The sequence below is a fragment of the Nerophis lumbriciformis genome, linkage group LG31, assembly GCF_033978685.3.
Source record: "Nerophis lumbriciformis linkage group LG31, RoL_Nlum_v2.1, whole genome shotgun sequence".
In the NCBI taxonomy this organism is placed as follows: domain Eukaryota; kingdom Metazoa; phylum Chordata; class Actinopteri; order Syngnathiformes; family Syngnathidae; genus Nerophis; species Nerophis lumbriciformis.
The window spans coordinates 7,539,337-7,557,978 of record NC_084578.2 but is presented as its reverse complement, the minus strand read 5'-3'; the positions used below and the strand labels follow the sequence as shown (position 1 = coordinate 7,557,978).

Sequence of the window (18,642 nt, the reverse complement as noted above, 5' to 3'; positions counted from 1 at the left end):
TTATCTATCGGTCATACTCATCGTCACACTATGTACCAAATAAAGCTGCTTCGAGATAAGTAAGCACAACCACAATTATTATGTACATTAGGCGCATCGGGTTATACGGCGCACTGTTAATTTTGGAGAACTTGAAATAAGTTTTAGGTGCGCCTTTTATTCCGCAAAATACGGTACACGCTACTTTGTGTTAGAAATGGCAAACAGTGGAGGATGAATGCTTACTTACTTGTACTTGCTAGCGTCATTTACTGAACAGGCGTCTACCTGCAGTTCACACGTATTTGCTATATTTGACTGAAAAGCGCTATATAAATCTAATCCATTATTATTATTATTATTATTATCCACTGGTCATACTTATCATCACACTATGTACCAAATAAAGTTGCTTCGAGATAAGTAAGCACAACCACAATTAATACGTGCATTCGGCGCATCGGGTTATACGGTGCACTGTTAGTTTTGGAGAAAATGAAATAAGTTTTGGGTGCGCCTTTTATTCCGCAAAATACGGTACACGCTACTTTGTATTAGAAATGGCAAACAGTGGAGGATGCTTGCTTACTTACTTGTACTTGCTAGCGTCATTTATTGAACAGGCGTCTACCTGCAGTTCACACGTATTTGCTATATTTGACTGAAAAGCGCTATATAAATCTAATCCATTATTATTATTATTATTATCCACTGGTCATACTTATCATCACACTATGTACCAAATAAAGTTGCTTCGAGATAAGTAAGCACAACTACAATTATTATGTACCATAGGCGCATCGGGTTATACGGCGCACTGTTAATTTTGGAGAACATGAAATAAGTTTTAGTTGCGCCTTTTATTCCGCAAAATACGGTATACGCTACTTTGTGTTAGAAATGGCAAACAGTGGAGGATGAATGCTTGCTTACTTGTACTTGCTAGCGTCATTTATTTATTTAGTTCACACGTATCTGCTATATTTGACTGAAAAGTGCTATATAAATCTAAAACATTATTGTTATTATTATTATTATCTACTGGTCATACTCATCATCACACTATGTACCAAATAAAGTTGCTTCGAGATAAGTAAGCACAACCACAATTAATATGTACATTAGGCACACCGGGTTATGCGGCGCACTGTTAATTTTGGAGAAAATGAAATAAGTTTTAGGTGCACCTTTTAATTTTTTTATGTTTGCAAACCTTACAAAAGCACATGTTCCTAGTAAAACTTACAGGGATACAATAATACAGGGATATTTACACATATTGCATGTTTGGTTTAGGAGTTATCCGTGAAACTTGCTTTAAATGAGTTTTCTCCGGATTCTAAGAATATTGCTGTCATATTAAGGTAAAAAAAACATGTTTACGTTTGCAAACCTTACAAAAGTACATGTTTCTAGTAAAACTCACAGAGATACAATAATACAGGGATATTTAGACATATTGCACGTTTGGTTTAGGAGTTATCTTTAAAAAAACATTTTATTGCTTCAAACAAGTTTTCTCCCGATTCTAAGACCAGTACTGTCATATTAAGGTAAAAACAATTTTTTTACGTTTGTAAACCTTGCAAAAACACATGTTTCTAGTAAAACTCACAGAGATACAATAATACAGGCATATTTAAACATATTGCATGTTTGGTTTAGGAGTTATCCCTGAAACACATTTTAATTGCTTCAAACAGGTTTTTTTTTCCGGATTCTAAGAACAGTACTGTCATGTTAAGGTAAAAAGTATAATTTTTTTTACGTTTGCAAACCTTAGAAAAGCACATGTTTCTAGTAAAACTCAGACATACAATAAGTTTTCTCCCGATTCTAAGAACAGTACGGTCCTATTAAGGTATAAACAATTTTTTTACGTTTGCAAACCTTACAAAAGTACATGTTTCTAGTAAATCTCACAAAGATACAATAATATAGGCATATTTAGACATAATGCATGTTTGGTTTAGGAGTTATCCTTAATACATTTTTTTTTGCTTCAAACAAGTTTTCTCCCGATTCTAAGAACAGTACTGTTATAATAAGGTAAAAACTATTTTTTTTATTTTTGCAAACCTTACAAAAGTACATGTTTCTAATAAATCTCACAAAGATACAATAATACAGGCATATTTAGACATAACGCATGTTTGGTTTAGGGGTTATCCTTAAAACACATTTGTATTGCTTCAGACGAGTTTTCTCCTGATTCTAAGGACAGTACTGTCATTATAAGGTAAAAACTGATTTTTTACGTTTGCAAACCTTATAAAAGTACATGTTTCTAGTAAATCTCACAAAGATACAATAATACAGGCATATTTAGACATAATGCATGTTTGGTTTAGGAGTTATCCTTAATACATTTTTTTTTTGCTTCAAACAAGTTTTCTCCGGATTCTAAGAACAGTCCTGTCATTATAAGGGAAACACTGATTTTTTACGTTTGCAAACCTTACAAAAGTACATGTTTCTAGTAAATCTCACAAAGATACAATAATACAGGCATATTTAGACATATCGCATGTTTGGTTTAGGGGTTGTCCTTAAAACACATTTTTATTGCTTCAAACAAGTTTTCTCCAGATTCTAAGGACAGTACGGTCATTATAAGGTAAAAAATATTTTTTTACGTTTGCAAACTTTACAAAAGCACATGTTTATAGAAAATTTCACAAATATATATTAATACAGGTATATTTAGACATATTGCATGTTTGGTTAAGGAGTTATCCTTAAAACAAATGTTTTTGCTTCAAACAAGTTTTCTCCCGATTCTAAGAACAGTACTGTCATTATAAGGTAAAAACTATTTTTTTTTACGTTTGCAAACCTTACAGAAGTGCTTGTTTCTAGTAAAAAAATGAATACCGGTATATTTATACATATTGCATGTTTGGTTTAGGAGTTATCCTTAAAAAACATTGTTATCCCTTAAAACAAGTTTTTTCCTGATTCTAAGAACAGTACTGTCATATTAAGGTAAAAACTAATTTTTTACGTTTGCAAACCTTAGAAAAGCACATGTTTCTAGTAAAACTCAGACATACAATAATACAAGGATATTTAGGCACATTGCATGTTTGGTTTAGGGGTTATCCTTAAAACACATTTGTATTGCTTCAAATGAGTTTTCTCCCGATTCTAAGAACAGTACTGTCATTATAAGGTAAAAACTAATTTTGTACGTTTGCAAACCTTACAAACGTACATGTTTCTAGTAAATCTCACAAAGATACAATAATACAGGCATATTTAGACACATTGCATGTTTTGGTTTAGGGGTTATCCTTAAAACACATTTGTATTGCTTCAGACGAGTTTTCTCCTGATTCTAAGACCAGTACTGTCATATTAAGGTAAAACCTATTTTTTTACGTTTGCAAACCTTACAAAAGCACATGTTTCTAGTAAAACTCACAGAGATACAAAAATACAGGCATATTTAGACATATTGCATGTTTGGTTTAGGAGTTATCCTTAAAACACATTTTTTTGCTTCAAACGAGTTTTCTCCGGATTCTAATAACAGTCCTGTCATTATAAGGTAAAAACAATTTTTTTTACGTTTGCAAACCTTACAGGAGTGCTTGTTTCTAGTAAAAAAATGAATACAGGTATATTTATACATATTGCATGTTTGGTTTAGGAGTTTTCCTTAAAAAACATTGTTATCCCTTAAAACAAGTTTTTTCCTGATTCTAAGAACAGTACTGTCATATTAAGGTAAAAACTAATTTTTTACGTTTGCAAACCTTACAAAAGTACATGTTTCTAGTACATCTCACAAAGATACAATAATACAGGCATATTTAGACATAATGCATGTTTGGTTTAGGAGTTATCCTTAAAACATTTTTTTTTTTGCTTCAAACAAGTTTTCTCCGGATTCTAAGAACAGTCCTGTCATTATAAGGTAAACACTGATTTTTTTACGTTTGCAAACCTTACAAAAGTACATGTTTCTAGTAAATCTCACAAAGATACAATAATACAGGCATATTTAGACATATCGCATGTTTGGTTTAGGAGTTATACTTAAAACACATTTTTATTGCTTCAAACAAGTTTTCTCCGGATTCTATGGACAGTACGGTCATTATAAGGTAAAACATATTTTTTTTACGTTTGCAAACTTTACAAAAGCACATGTTTATAGTAAAATTCACAAATATATATTAATACAGGCATATTTAGACATATTGCATGTTTGGTTTAGGAGTTATGCTTAAAACAATTTGTTTTGCTTCAAACGAGTTTTCTCCCGATTCTAAGAACAGTCCTGTCATTATAAGGTAAAAAACTGATTTTTTTTTACGTTTGCAAACCTTACAGAAGTGCTTGTTTCCAGTAAAACTCTCAGACATACAATAACACAGGCATATTTAGACATATTGCATGTTTGGCTTTAGAGTTATCCTTAAAACAATTGTTTATTGCTTCAAACAAGTTTTCTCCCGATTCTAAGAACAGTACTGTTATTATAAGGTATAAACTACTTTTTTACGTTTGCAAACCTTACAAACGTCCATGTTTCTAGTAAATCTTACAAAGATACAATAATACAGGCATATTTAGACCAATTGCTTGTTTGGTTTAAGAGTTATCCCTGAAACACATTTTAATTGCTTCAAACAGGTTTTCTCCGGATTCTAAGAACAGTACTGTCATTATGAGGTAAATACTATTTTTTTACGTTTGCAAACCTTACAAAAGCACATGTTTCTAGTAAATCTCACAAAGATACAATAATACAGGCATTTTTAGACATATTGCATGTTTGGTTTAGGAGTTATCCTTAAAACAATTTTTTTTGCTTCAAACGAGTTTTCTCCGGATTCTAATAACAGTCCTGTCATTATAAGGTAAAAACTATTTTTTTACGTTTGCAAACCTTAGAAAAGCACATGTTTCTAGCAAAACTCAGACATACAATAATACAAGGATATTTAGGCATATTGCATGTTTGGTTTAGGGGTTATCCTTAAAACACATTTGTATTGCTTCAAATGAGTTTTCTCCCGATTCTAAGAACAGTACTGTCATTATAAGGTATAAACAATTTTTTTTATGTTTGCAAACCTTACAAAAGTACATGTTTCTAGTAAATCTCACAAAGATACAATAATACAGGCATATTTAGACATAATGCATGTTTGGTTTAGGGGTTATCCTTGAAACACATTTGTATTGCTTCAAACAAGTTTTCTCCTGATTCTAAGACCAGTACTGTCATATTAAGGTAAAACCTATTTTTTTACGTTTGCAAACCTTACAAAAGCACATGTTACTAGTAAAACTCACAGAGATACAAAAATACAGGCATATTTAGACATATTGCATGTTTGGTTTAGGAGTTATCCTTAAAACAAATGTTTTTGCTTCAAACGAGTCTTCTCCGGATTCTAATAACAGTCCTGTCATTATAAGGTAAAAACTATTTTTTTACGTTTGCAAACCTTACAGGAGTGCTTGTTTCTATTAAAAAAATGAATACAGGTATATTTATACATATTGCATGTTTGGTTTAGGAGTAATCCTTAAAAAACATTGTTATCCCTTAAAACAAGTTTTTTCCTGATTCTAAGAACAGTACTGTCATGTTAAGGTAAAAACTAATTTTTTACGTTTACAAACCTTTAGAAAAGCACATGTTTATAGCAAAACTCAGACATACAATAATACAAGGATATTTAGGGATATTGCATGTTTGGTTTAGGGGTTATCCTTAAAACACATTTGTATTGCTTCAAATGAGTTTTCTCACGATTCTAAGAACAGTACTGTTATTATAAGGTAAAAACTATTTTCTTACGTTTGCAAACCTTACAAACGTACATGTTTCTAGTAAATCTCATAAAGATACAATAATACAGGCATATTTATACATATTGCATGTTTGGTTTAGGAGTTTTCCTTGAAACACATTTGTATTGCTTCAAACAAGTTTTCTCCTGATTCTAAGACCAGTACTGTCATATTAAGGTAAAACCTATTTTTTTACGTTTGCAAACCTTACAAAAGCACATGTTTCTAGTAAAACTCACAGAGATACAATAATACAGGCATATTTAGACATATTGCATGTTTGGTTTAGGAGTTATCCTTAAAACACATTTTTTTGCTTCAAACGAGTTTTCTCCGGATTCTAATAACAGTCCTGTCATTATAAGGTAAAAACTATTTTTTTACGTTTGCAAACCTTACAAAAGCACATGTTTCTAGTAAAACTCACAGAGATACAATAATACAGGCATATTTAGACATATTACATGTTTGGTTTAGGAGTTATCCTTAAAACAAATGTTTTTGCTTCAAACAAGTTTTCTCCCGATTCTAAGAACAGTCCTGTCATTATAAGGTAAACACTGATTTTTTACGTTTGCAAACCTTACAAAAGTACATGTTTCTAGTAAATCTCACAAAGATACAATAATACAGGCATAGTTAGACATATCGCATGTTTGGTTTAGGAGTTATCCTTAAAACACATTTTTTTTGCTTCAAACGAGTTTTCTCCGGATTCTAAGGACAGTACTGTCATTATAAGGTAAAAACTATTTTTTTACGTTTGCAAACCTTACAAAAGCACATGTTTCTAGTAAAACTCACAGAGATACAATAATACAGGCATATTTAGACATATTACATGTTTGGTTTAGGAGTTATCCTTAAAACAAATGTTTTTGCTTCAAACAAGTTTTCTCCCGATTCTAAGAACAGTCCTGTCATTATAAGGTAAACACTGATTTTTTACGTTTGCAAACCTTACAAAAGTACATGTTTCTAGTAAATCTCACAAAGATACAATAATACAGGCATTTTTAGACATATGGCATGTTTGGTTTAGGAGTTATCCTTAAAACACATTTTTATTGCTTCAAACAAGTTTTCTCCGGATTCTAAAGACAGTACGGTCATTATAAGGTAAAAAATATTTTTTTACGTTTGCAAACTTTACAAAAGCACATGTTTATAGTAAAATTCACAAATATATATTAATACCGGCATATTTAGACATATTACATGTTTGGTTTAGGAGTTATCCTTAAAACAAATGTTTTTGCTTCAAACAAGTTTTCTCCCGATTCTAAGAACAGTCCTGTCATTATAAGGTAAAAACTATTTTTTTTACGTTTGCAAACCTTACAGAAGTGCTTGTTTCTAGTAAAACTCACACAAATACAATAATACAGGCATATTTAGAAATATTGCATGTTTGGCTTAGGAGTTATCCTTAAGAAAAATGTTATTGCTTCAAACGAGTTTTCTCACGATTCTAAGAACAGTACTGTCATTATAAGGTAAAAACTAATTTTTTACGTTTGCAAACCTTACAGAAGTGCTTGTTTCTAGTAAAACTCACACAAATACAATAATACAGGCATATTTAGACATATTGCATGTTTGGTTTAGGAGTTATCCTTAAAACACATTTTTTTTGCTTCAAACGAGTTTTCTCCGGATTCTAAAAACAGTCCTGTCATTATAAGGTAAAAACTATTTTTTTACGTTTGCAAACCTTACAGGAGTGCTTGTTTCTAGTAAAAAAAATAATAATACAGGTATATTTATACATATTGCATGTTTGGTTTAGGAGTTATCCTTAAAAAACATTGTTATCCCTTGAAACAAGTTTTTTCCTGATTCTAAGAACAGTACTGTCATATTAAGGTAAAAACTAATTTTTTACGTTTGCAAACCTTAGAAAAGCACTTGTTTCTCGTAAAACTCAGACATACAATAATACAAGGATATTTAGACATATCGCATGTTTGGTTTAGGGGTTATCCTTAAAACACATTTTTTTGCTTCAAACGAGTTTTCTCCGGATTCTAATAACAGTCCTGTCATTATAAGGTAAAAACTATTTTTTTACGTTTGCAAACCTTACAGGAGTGCTTGTTTCTAGTAAAAAAAATAATACAGGTATATTTATGCATATTGCATGTTTGGTTTAGGAGTTATCCTTAAAAAACATTGTAATCCCTTAAAACAAGCTATTTCCTGATTCTAAGAACAGTACTGTCATATTAAGGTAAAAACTAATTTTTTACGTTTGCAAACCTTAGAAAAGCACATGTTTCTAGTAAAACTCAGACATACAATAATACAAGGATATTTAGGCATATTGCATGTTTGGTTTAGGGGTTATCCTTAAAACACATTTATATTGCTTCAAATGAGTTTTCTCCCGATTCTAAGAACAGTACTGTTATTATAAGGTAAAAACTAATTTTTTACGTTTGCAAACCTTACAAACGTACATGTTTCTAGTAAACCTCATAAAGATACAATAATACAGGCATATTTATACATAACGCATGTTTGGTTTAGGGGTTATCCTTAAAACACATTTGTATTGCTTCAAACGAGTTTTCTCCGGATTCTAAGACCAGTACTGTCATATTAAGGTAAAACCTATTTTTTTACGTTTGCAAACCTTACAAAAGCACATGTTTCTAGTAAAACTCACAAAGTTAATACAGGCATATTTAGACATATTGCATGTTTGGTTTAGGAGTTATCTGTGAAACTTGCTCCAAATGAGTTTTCTCCGTATTCTAAGAACATTGCTGTCATATTAAGGTAAAAAAAAAAAATGTTTACCTTTGCAAACCTTACAAAAGCACATGTTTCTAGTAAAACTCACAGAGATACAATAATACAGGGATATTTAGACATATTGCATGTTTGGTTTAGGAGTTATCCTTAAAAAAACCTTTTATTGCTTCAAACAAGTTTTCTCCCGATTCTAAGACCAGTACTGTCATATTAAGGTAAAAACATTTTTTTTACGTTTGCAAACCTTAGAAAAGCACATGTTTCTAGTAAAACTCACAGAGATACAAAAATACAGGCATATTTAGACATATTGCATGTTTGGTTTAGGAGTTATCCGTGAAACTTGCTCCAAATTAGTTTTCTCCGGATCCTAAGAACATTACTCTGTATGTAAAGCAAACTGGGTTGCGAAGTGCGTTACGATACAAAATTAATACACAGACGACAGTACTTTTCCTGGTTTATGCAAACGGTTATGTTTATCGGACATTATTGAGATAAACACATGTTTCTGTCGCACAGAGGAAGACTTAATGCACATAATGGCAGCACATTTGCCACTATTTACTTTCCACACGGCGGACAAGAAAATGGTTTAGATTAACTCATCAATCTCTCTCGGCGACCGGGAAAATTAGCTTACACAAATCACGGCAAACGTAGGTATTTTTTTTCCGCGTGTCAGCAAAGCAATTTAGAGGGCGGCTCGTCTTGCTAAACTGTTTTGTTAAGGTTAACGCCGGCTTTCAAATTACAACGCCAGCATTTCTATCTGTTAGTGTCGGCGAAACGACGCTCATTTCTCCTGCCCTTAACCCTGTCTGTTTGCCAGCGCCGTTCGCTAAACTGCTTGACAAGTGAATCTGAAAAACAAACATTTGAATTACAGCTCTTCACACAGAACCTCCCAGCTTTTGTTTCCGCGCGCTAATAGCGAGAGCGCAAAGTCGCCACGTCCTGAGACGTTCCTACCGGAGGCTTGAAGTGGACAGGTGGGACGCCCTCCTTGCACGGGTATTGGGAACAAATTGACGAGGCCGCCTTCGCCGCCTCACTCTTCATTTGGCCACCGAATGATCCACGCCAGTTGTCTGGCAGCCAATTTGTCCTGGAGGAGATGAGAATATGAGGGAGGGTCTGGCAGGAAAAAAAAAAAAAAACATTCCGGAGGACATCTTGAACGATGCTGAGGCACACGGGGAAGGAATTACACATGTTTTATTTCTATTTAGTCCGTGGAAGTGCAAATGAGGACACTAACTCACGCAAGGACGGTTTTGCGCCGTGCGTGGTGGCTTCATGCACATTTTGGGGCGTGGGGAAAAAAAGCATTGCGGAAATTATTCATAAAATTATTTAAAAATCACAAACGGGTACACAAAAAATAGATTCACTTCCAAATGGCGATTCTTATTCATCCAGATTCTGGATTGATTCATAATATTTATAAATCAATTATATATATATATACATATATATATATATATATATATATATGTATGTGTGGGAAAAAAAATCACAAGACTATTTCATCTCTACAGGCCTGTTTCATGAGGGGGTGTACCCTCAATCATCAGGAGATTTTAATGGGAGCATTCACATACCATGGTTTATATAGGGCACAGAGTGGGTGGGTACAGGCTGGCGTAGGGGCGTGGTGATTGGCTCATGTGTTACCTAGGAGGTGTTTCCGTCTGTGGCGGCATGCTGTTACAATTTCGCTGCGCTTGTTGAGGGATGACAGGTCTGGACGGTAAATAATAAACAGTTTCTCTTTCAAGCATAGGTTGCATCTTTTATTACCACTATTGTAAGGTGTGCTGGATGCAAGAATTTGCCATGTTATTGAATATTCAACATTATTGTCTTTGAGGTCCCAAATGTGTTTGCTGAGTTCTGTGGTATTCCGTAGGTTTTGGTTCCTGAAAGAAGCCTTGTGATTGTTCCATCTGGTTTTGAATTCTCCCTCGGTTAATCCTACATATGTGTCGGATGTGTTAATGTCCTTGCGTATTACCTTAGATTGGTAGACAACTGATGTTTGTAAGCACCCCCCGTTGAGAGGGCAATCAGGTTTCTTTCGACAGTTACAGCCTTTGTTGGTTTTGGAGTCGCTCTGTCCGGGGGCCGACGGCTCATTTGCAATTGTTTTGTTGTGGTTTGAGATGATTTGTCGTATATTGTTCATACAGCTGTAGCTCAATTTAATGTTGTTCTTGTTGAATACTTTTCTTAGGGTGTTGTCTTTGGGAAAGTGTTTGTCAATCAGATTGAGGAATTTGTGTCCAATGTTAGTTGAGACGTTTTTGCTGTATGGGGGGTTGTACCAGATGATGTCGTTTCGTTTTCTGTTCTTTTTTGGCTGGTTTCCTGGCGTGGGTTCATAGGTGAGGGTGAAATTGGATCCGCTTTCATTAAGGGCTTTTTGGTACGGGGGGGTTGCTTGGTCAAATTCAGCTTTGCTAGATGACAGCATCAATAGCCTTTTATTAATTCCGGTAGGTATTCTTTTCGTGGTGGTGGGTGGGTGGTTGCTGTCATGGTGCACGTATTGGAGTGTTGTGTTGGGTTTCGTGAATGGTTGGGAGCTGTTATTTCTCAGGTTGAGAAATATATATATATATATATATATTTTTTACAATCTTTGTAACATTTGCTGTGGTCTGGAACAACATGGCACACAAACAACTATCAGAAATGCAGCCACTATTACGTACTGATAATGTGTCAAATAGAAATTAAATACACAGAGGACATAAGTGAATGAAATAAAACAAGCTCAAATATACCTACAAACGATATGTACATACTGCCAGTCTCCACACAAGTCAATAACATCAACAAAGCTCACCTTTGTTGATGTTATACAGCACAGTATAAAACATTTGGTGGACAAAATGAGACAAAGGAGTGGCATAACACACTTCTTTCTGTAGCAGCGTCGGAGAAAGTTGTACATGTAAGTAAGCTGTTGCGTCACAGTCCACGCAACTACGATGATTTCAAGGACCGCCGAAATTAGTAAGACAAAACGGCGCTCGCCTAATACTCTCATCAGTGAGGCATACAAAGAAGGGCCAAAGGTAAAGATGTGTTTTTCCAAGTTAAAGGAAACGGCAGGTTGTCTCCTTCTAATGGATTTATTACAATCTTTGCAAGCTGGGAAACATTTGCTGTGGTCTGGAACAACATGGCACACAAACAACTATCAGAAATGCAGCCAATATTACATACTAAAAATGTGTCAATTATAAATTAAATAGACAAAGGACATAAGTGAATGACATTAAATGAGCCCGAATATACCTACAAACGATATGTACATACTGCTAGTCTCCGCACAAGTCAATAACATCAACAAAGCTCACCTTTGTGCATTCACGCACATTATACAACATTTGGTGGACAAAATGAGACAAAGGAGTGGCATAAAACATGTCTTTCTGTGGCAGCGTCGGAGAACGTTGTACATGTAAACAAACTGTTGTGTCACAGCCCACACAACTACGATGAGTTCAAGGACCGCCGAAATTAGTAAGACAAAACGGCGCTCGCCGAATACTCTCATCAGTGAGGCATACAAAGAAGGGCCAAAGGTAAAGATGTGTTTTTCCAAGTTAAAGGAAACGGCAGGCTGTCTTCTTCTAATGGATTTATTACAATCTTTGCAAGCTGGGTAACATTTGCTGTGGTCTGGAACAACATGGCGCACAAACAACTATCAGAAATGCAGCCAATATTACATACTGATAATGTGTCAATTATAAATTAACTAGACAAAGGACATAAGTGAATGACATTAAATGAGCTCAAATATACCTACAAACGATATGTACATACTGCTAGTCTCCGCACAAGTCAATAACATCAACAAAGCTCACTTTTGTGAATTCACACACAGCATAAAACATTTGGTGGACAAAATGAGACAAAGGAGTGGCATAAAACACGTCTTTCTGTGGCAGCGTTGGAGAAAGTTGTACATGTAAACAAACTGTTGTGTCACAGCCCACACAACGACGATGAGTTCAAGGACCGCCGAAATAAGTACGGTAAGACAAAACGGCGCTCGCCGAATACTCTCATCAGTGAGGCATACAAAGAAGGGCCAAATGTAAAGATGTGTTTTTCCAAGTTAAAGGAAACGGCAGGTTGTCTTCTTCTAATGGATTTATTACAATCTTTGCAAGCTGGGAAACATTTGCTGTGGTCTGGAACAACATGGCACACAAACAACTATCAGAAATGCAGCCAATATTACATACTGATAACGTGTCAATTATAAATTAAATAGACAAAGGAATGACATTAAATGAGCTCGAATATACCTACAAACGATATGTACATACTGCTAGTCTCCGCACAAGTCAATAACATCAACAAAGCTCATCTTTGTGCATTCACGCACAGTATAAAACATTTGGTGGACAAATTGAGACAAAGGAGTGGCATAAAACATGTCTTTCTGTGGAAGCGTCGGAGAAAGTTGTACATGTAAACAAACTGTTGTGTCACAGCCCACACAACTACGATGAGTTCAAGGACCGCCGAAATTAGTAAGACAAAACGGCGCTCGCCGAATACTCTCAAAGAAGGGCCAAAGGTATAGATGTCTGTGTCCAAGTTAAAAGAAACGGAGGGCTGTCTTCTTCTGATGGATTTATTACAATCTTTGAAAGCTGGGTAACGTTTGCTGTGGTCTGGAACAACATGGCGCACAAACAACTATCAGAAATGCAGCCAATATTACCTACAAGTAATGTGTCAAATATAAATTACATACACAGAGGACATAAGTGAAGGAAATTAAATGAGCTCAAATATACCAACAAGAACTGTAGGAAGACCTCTGCTTTTGTGAAGGTGTGTTTGTTTACCACATACAAAAAGTCCCGATACCGTCTGTGCTTGACGAGGGATTGTTGCAATATAAATCAAGTGCTGTCAGAAGTGGGACTTGAACCCACGCCTCCAGAGAAGACTGCGACCTGAACGCAGCGCATTAGACCGCTCGGCCATCCTGACATCTGTCGCTATGTATTTGATAGAGGTGTGATTACATGATGTCTGTATAACGAGGGACTTTGGTAGTTCCTGACATCTACTGTACCGTGTGTGGTATGGTATGGACACGTCCACCCACTTGGGGTATAAAAGTAGTGCTGGGGGTCAAAAAGGGTTTGTTGTAAGAAGTGGAATGCATCATTTCGTAGAGTCCCAACAAGAACTGTTGGAAGACCTCTGCTTTTGTGAAGGTGTGTTTGTTTACCACATACTAAAAGTCACCGAGACTGTCTGTGTTTGACGAGGGATTGTTGCAACATAAACTACGGGCTGTCAGAAGTGGGATCTGAACCCACGACTCCAGAGGAGACTGCGACCTGAACGCAGCGCCTTAGACCGCTCGGCCATCCTGACTTCCAAATTTCACTGTGTGGTATGGTATGAACAGGTCCACCCACTTGGGGTATAAAAGTAGTGCTGGGGTTCAAAAAGGTTTTGTTGTAAGAACTGGAATGCATCATTTCGTAGAGTCCCAACAAGAACTGTTTGTTGGAAGACCTCTGCTTTTGTGAAGGTGTGTTCGTTTACCACATACTAAACATCCCGGTACTGTCTGTGCTTGTGTTTGACGAGGGATTGTTGCATCATAAATGATGTGCTGTCAAAGTGGGATTTGAACCCACGCCTCCAGAGGAGACTGCGAGCTGAACGCAGCGCCTTAGACCGCTCGGCCATCCTGACAAACTGTCCCTTTTTATTTGATAGAGGAGTGATTACATGATTTCTGCATATCGAGGGACTTTGGTAGTTCCTAACTTCTACTGTACTGTCTGTGGTATGGTATGATCAGGTCCACCCACATGGGGTAATAAAGTAGTGCAGAGGGTCCTAAAGGCTTTGTTGTAAGAACTGGAAGGCGTCTCATTTCGTAGAGTCCCAACAAGAAGTGTCGGGAATCCTTTGTTTTGAAGTATAAATACTGTTTGTGCTCGACTATATATTGTGAGTGTCACAAAAGCACATACTGTCAGAAGCTGGGTTCGAACCCACGCCTCCAGAGGAGACTGGGACCTAAACGCAGCGCCTTAGACCACTCGGTCATCCTGACATCTGTTGTTATGTATTTGATAGAGGTGTGATTACATGATGTCTGTATAACGGGGGACTTTGGTATTTCCTGACTTCTACTGTACCGTGTGTGGTATGGTATGGACAGGTCCACCCACTTGGGGTATAAAAGTAGTGCTGGGGGTCAAAAAAGTTTTGTTGTAAGAAGTGGAATCCATCATTTCGTAGAGTCCCAACAAGAACTGTTGGAAGACCTCTGCTTTTGTGAAGGTGTGTTTGTTTACCACATACTAAAAGTCCCGATACTGTCTGTGCTTGTGCTTGACAAGGGATTGTTGCATCATAAATGATGTGCTGTCAGAAGTGGGATTTGAAACCACGCCTCCAGAGGAGACTACGTCCTGAACGCAGCGCATTAGACCGCTCGGCCATCCTGACATCTGTTGGTATGTTTTTGATAGAGGTGTGATTACATGACGTCTGTATAACGAGGGACTTTGGTAGTTCCTGACTTCTACTGTACCGTGTGTGGTATGGTATGGATACGTCCACCCCCTTGGGGTATAAAAGTCCACCCACTTGGGGTATAAAAGTAGTGCTGGGGGTCAAAAAGGTTTTGTTGTAAGAAGTGGAATGCATCATTTCGTAGAGTCCCAACAAGAACTGTTGGAAGACCTCTGCTTTTGTGAAGGTGTGTTTGTTTACCACATACTAAAAGTCACCGATACCGTCCGTGCTTGTTGCAACATAAATTATGTGCTGTCAGAAGTGGGATTTGAACCCACGCCTCCAGAGGAGACTGCGACCTGAACGCAGCGCCTTAGACCGCTCGGCCATCCTGACATCTGTTCTTATGAACTTGATAGAGGTGTGATTACATGACGTCTGTATAACGAGGGACTTTGGTAGTTCCTGACTTCTACTGTACCGTGTGTGGTATGGTATGGACAGGTCCACCCACTTGGGGTATAAAAGTAGTGCTGGGGGTCAAAAAGGTTTTGTTGTAAGAAGTGGAATGCATCATTTCGTAGAGTCCCAACAAGAACTGTTGGAAGACCTCTGCTTTTGTGAAGGTGTGTTTGTTTACCACATACTAAAAGTCACCGATACCATCCGTGCTTGTTGCAACATAAATTATGTGCTGTCAGAAGTGGGATTTGAACCCACGCCTCCAGAGGAGACTGCGACCTGAACGCAGCGCCTTAGACCGCTCGGCCATCCTGACATCTGTCACTATATATTTGATTGAGGAGTGATTTCATGATGTCTGTATAACAAGGGACTTTGGTAGTTCCTGACTTCTACTGTACCGTGTGTGGTATGGTATGGACAGGTCCACCCATGTGGGGTATAAAAGTAGTGCTGGGGGTCAAAAAGGTTTTGTTGTAAGAAGTAGAATGCATCATTTCGTAGAGTCCCAACAAGAACTGTTGGAAGACCTCTGCTTTTGTGAAGGTGTGTTTGTTTACCACATACTAAAAGTCCCAATACCGTCTGTGCTTGACGAGGGATTGTTGCAATATAAATTAAGTGATGTCAGAAGTGGGATTTGAACCCACTCCTCCAGAGGAGACAGCAACCTGAACGCAGCGCCTTAGACCGCTCGGCCATCCTGACATCTGTTGTTATGTACCTGATAGAGGTGTGATTACATGATGTCTCTATAACGAGGGACTTTGGTAGTTCCTGACTTCTACTGTACTGTGTGTGGTATGGTATGGACACGTCCACCCACTTGGGGTTAAAAAGTAGTGCTGGGGGTCAAAAATTTTTTGTTTTAAGAAATGGAATGCATCATTTCGTAGAGTCCCAACAAGAACTGTTGGGAGACCTCTGCTTTTGTGAAGGTGTGTTTGTTTACCACATACTAAAAGTCCCAATACTGTCTGTGCTTGTGCTTGACAAGAGATTATTGCAACATAAATTATGTGCTGTCAGAAGTGGGATTTGAACCCACGCCTCTAGAGAAGACTGCGACCTGAACGCAGCGCCTTAGACCGCTCGGCCATCCTGACAATTGTTGTTATGTATTTGATAGAGGTGTGATTACATGACGTCTGTATAACGAGGGACTCTTGTAGTTCCTGACTTCTACTGTACCGTGTGTGGTATGGTATGATCTGGTCCACCCACATGAGGTATTAAAGTAGTGGAGAGGGTCCTAAAGGTTTTGTTGTAAGAAGTGGAATGTGTCTCATTTCGTAGAGTCCCAACAAGAACTGTTTGAAGACCTCTGCTTTTGTGAAGGTGTGTTTGTTTACCACATACTAAAAGTCCCTATACTGTCTGTGCTTGACAAGGGATTATTGCAACATAAATTATGTGCTGTCAAAAGTGGGATTTGAACCGACGCCTCCAGAGGAGACTGCGACCTGAACGCAGCGCCTTAGACCGCTCGGCCATCCTGACATCCGTTGTTTCGTTGTTTTGACAATTGTTGTTATGTATTTGATAGAGGTGTGACTACATGACGTCTGTATAACGAGGGACTTTGGTAGTTCCTGACTTCTACTGTACCGTGTGTGGTATAGTATGGACAGGTCCACCCACGTGGGGTATAAAAGTAGTGCTGGGGGTCAAAAAGGTTTTGTTGTAAGAAGTGGAATGCATCATTTCGTAGAGTCCCAACAAGAACTGTTGGAAGACCTCCGCTTTTGTGAAGGTATGTTTGTTTACCACATACTAAAAGTCCCGATACGGTCTGTGCTTGTGTTTGACGAGGGATTGTTGCAACATAAATTAAGTGCTGTCAGAAGTGGGATTTGAACCCACGCCTCCAGAGGAGACTGCGACCTGAACGCAGCGCCTTAGACCGCTCGGCCATCCTGACATCCGTTGTTTCGTATTTGTTAGAGGTGTGATTACATGACGTCTGTATAACGAGGGACTTTGGTAGTTCCTGACTTCTACTGTACCGTGTGTGGTATGGTATGGACAGGTCCACCCACTTGGGGTATAAAAGTAGTGCTGGGGGTCAAAAAAGTTTTGTTGTAAGAAGTGGAATGCATCATTTCGTAGAGTCCCAACAAGAACTGTTGGAAGACCTCTGCTTTTGTGAAGGTGTGTTTGTTTACCACATACTAAAAGTCCCGATACCGTCCGTGCTTGTTCCAACATAAATTATGTGCTGTCAGAAGTGGGATTTGAACCCACGCCTCCAGAGGAGACTGCGACCTGAACGCAGCGCCTTAGACCGCTCGGCCATCCTGACATCTGTTGTTTCTTATTTGAAAGAGGTGTGATTACATGACGTCTGTATAACGAGGGACTTTGGTAGTTCCTGACTTCTTTTTTTTTTTTTTTTTTTTTTTTTTTTTTTTTTTTATATGTCCTGTCCAGCTTCTCAGGCAAATCATGTAGTTGATGTAGATGCCCATGTCGGCTGTTCAGATTTACTTTACAAAAGAGAAGTGTAGGATACTTCTCTTGTTGCCTTATTTGTATTTGACTTTATTAAATGTATTTATATTATCATTTAGTTTCATCATACAGTAGTTCCTGACTTCTACTGTACCGTGTGTGGTATGGTATGAACAGGTCCACTCACGTGGGGTATAAAATTAGTGCTGGGGGTCAAAAAGGTTTTGTTTACCACATACTAAAAGTCCCGATACTGTCTGTGCTTGACAAGAGATTATTGCAACATAAATTATGTGCTGTCAGAAGTGGGATTTGAACCCACGCCTCCAGAGGAGACTGCGACCTGAACGCAGCGCCTTAGACCGCTCGGCCATCCTGACATCTGTTGTTATGTATTTGATAGAGGTGTGATTACATGACGTCTGTATAACGAGGGACTCTTGTAGTTCCTGACTTCTACTGTACCGTGTGTGGTATGGTATGATCTGGTCCACCCACATGAGGTATTAAAGTAGTGGAGAGGGTCCTAAAGGTTTTGTTGTAAGAAGTGGAATGTGTCTCATTTCGTAGAGTCCCAACAAGAACTGTTTGAAGACCTCTGCTTTTGTGAAGGTGTGTTTGTTTACCACATACTAAAAGTCCCTATACTGTCTGTGCTTGACA

At 37.3% G+C, this 18,642-nt stretch overlaps 12 non-coding genes across 12 annotated transcripts; all 12 read right to left on the bottom strand.

Annotated features, from left to right (window-relative positions):
* Positions 1–13,489: 13,489 nt before the first annotated feature.
* Positions 13,490–13,572, bottom strand: trnal-cag (transfer RNA leucine (anticodon CAG)). The gene has a single exon. It is a non-coding gene; the product is annotated as a tRNA-Leu (tRNA).
* Positions 13,573–13,882: 310 nt separating this feature from the next.
* Positions 13,883–13,965, bottom strand: trnal-cag (transfer RNA leucine (anticodon CAG)). The gene has a single exon. It is a non-coding gene; the product is annotated as a tRNA-Leu (tRNA).
* A 244-nt stretch (positions 13,966–14,209) lies between these two features.
* Positions 14,210–14,293, bottom strand: trnal-cag (transfer RNA leucine (anticodon CAG)). Its single transcript has one exon. It is a non-coding gene; the product is annotated as a tRNA-Leu (tRNA).
* Positions 14,294–14,974: 681 nt separating this feature from the next.
* trnal-cag (transfer RNA leucine (anticodon CAG)) lies at positions 14,975–15,057 on the bottom strand. Its single transcript has one exon. It is a non-coding gene; the product is annotated as a tRNA-Leu (tRNA).
* A 322-nt stretch (positions 15,058–15,379) lies between these two features.
* Positions 15,380–15,462, bottom strand: trnal-cag (transfer RNA leucine (anticodon CAG)). The gene has a single exon. It is a non-coding gene; the product is annotated as a tRNA-Leu (tRNA).
* Positions 15,463–15,761: 299 nt separating this feature from the next.
* On the bottom strand, positions 15,762–15,844 carry trnal-cag (transfer RNA leucine (anticodon CAG)). Its single transcript has one exon. It is a non-coding gene; the product is annotated as a tRNA-Leu (tRNA).
* A 309-nt stretch (positions 15,845–16,153) lies between these two features.
* trnal-cag (transfer RNA leucine (anticodon CAG)) lies at positions 16,154–16,236 on the bottom strand. The gene has a single exon. It is a non-coding gene; the product is annotated as a tRNA-Leu (tRNA).
* A 315-nt stretch (positions 16,237–16,551) lies between these two features.
* trnal-cag (transfer RNA leucine (anticodon CAG)) lies at positions 16,552–16,634 on the bottom strand. The gene has a single exon. It is a non-coding gene; the product is annotated as a tRNA-Leu (tRNA).
* Positions 16,635–16,945: 311 nt separating this feature from the next.
* trnal-cag (transfer RNA leucine (anticodon CAG)) lies at positions 16,946–17,028 on the bottom strand. Its single transcript has one exon. It is a non-coding gene; the product is annotated as a tRNA-Leu (tRNA).
* A 338-nt stretch (positions 17,029–17,366) lies between these two features.
* trnal-cag (transfer RNA leucine (anticodon CAG)) lies at positions 17,367–17,449 on the bottom strand. The gene has a single exon. It is a non-coding gene; the product is annotated as a tRNA-Leu (tRNA).
* Positions 17,450–17,747: 298 nt separating this feature from the next.
* On the bottom strand, positions 17,748–17,830 carry trnal-cag (transfer RNA leucine (anticodon CAG)). The gene has a single exon. It is a non-coding gene; the product is annotated as a tRNA-Leu (tRNA).
* A 446-nt stretch (positions 17,831–18,276) lies between these two features.
* Positions 18,277–18,359, bottom strand: trnal-cag (transfer RNA leucine (anticodon CAG)). Its single transcript has one exon. It is a non-coding gene; the product is annotated as a tRNA-Leu (tRNA).
* Positions 18,360–18,642: the final 283 nt, after the last annotated feature.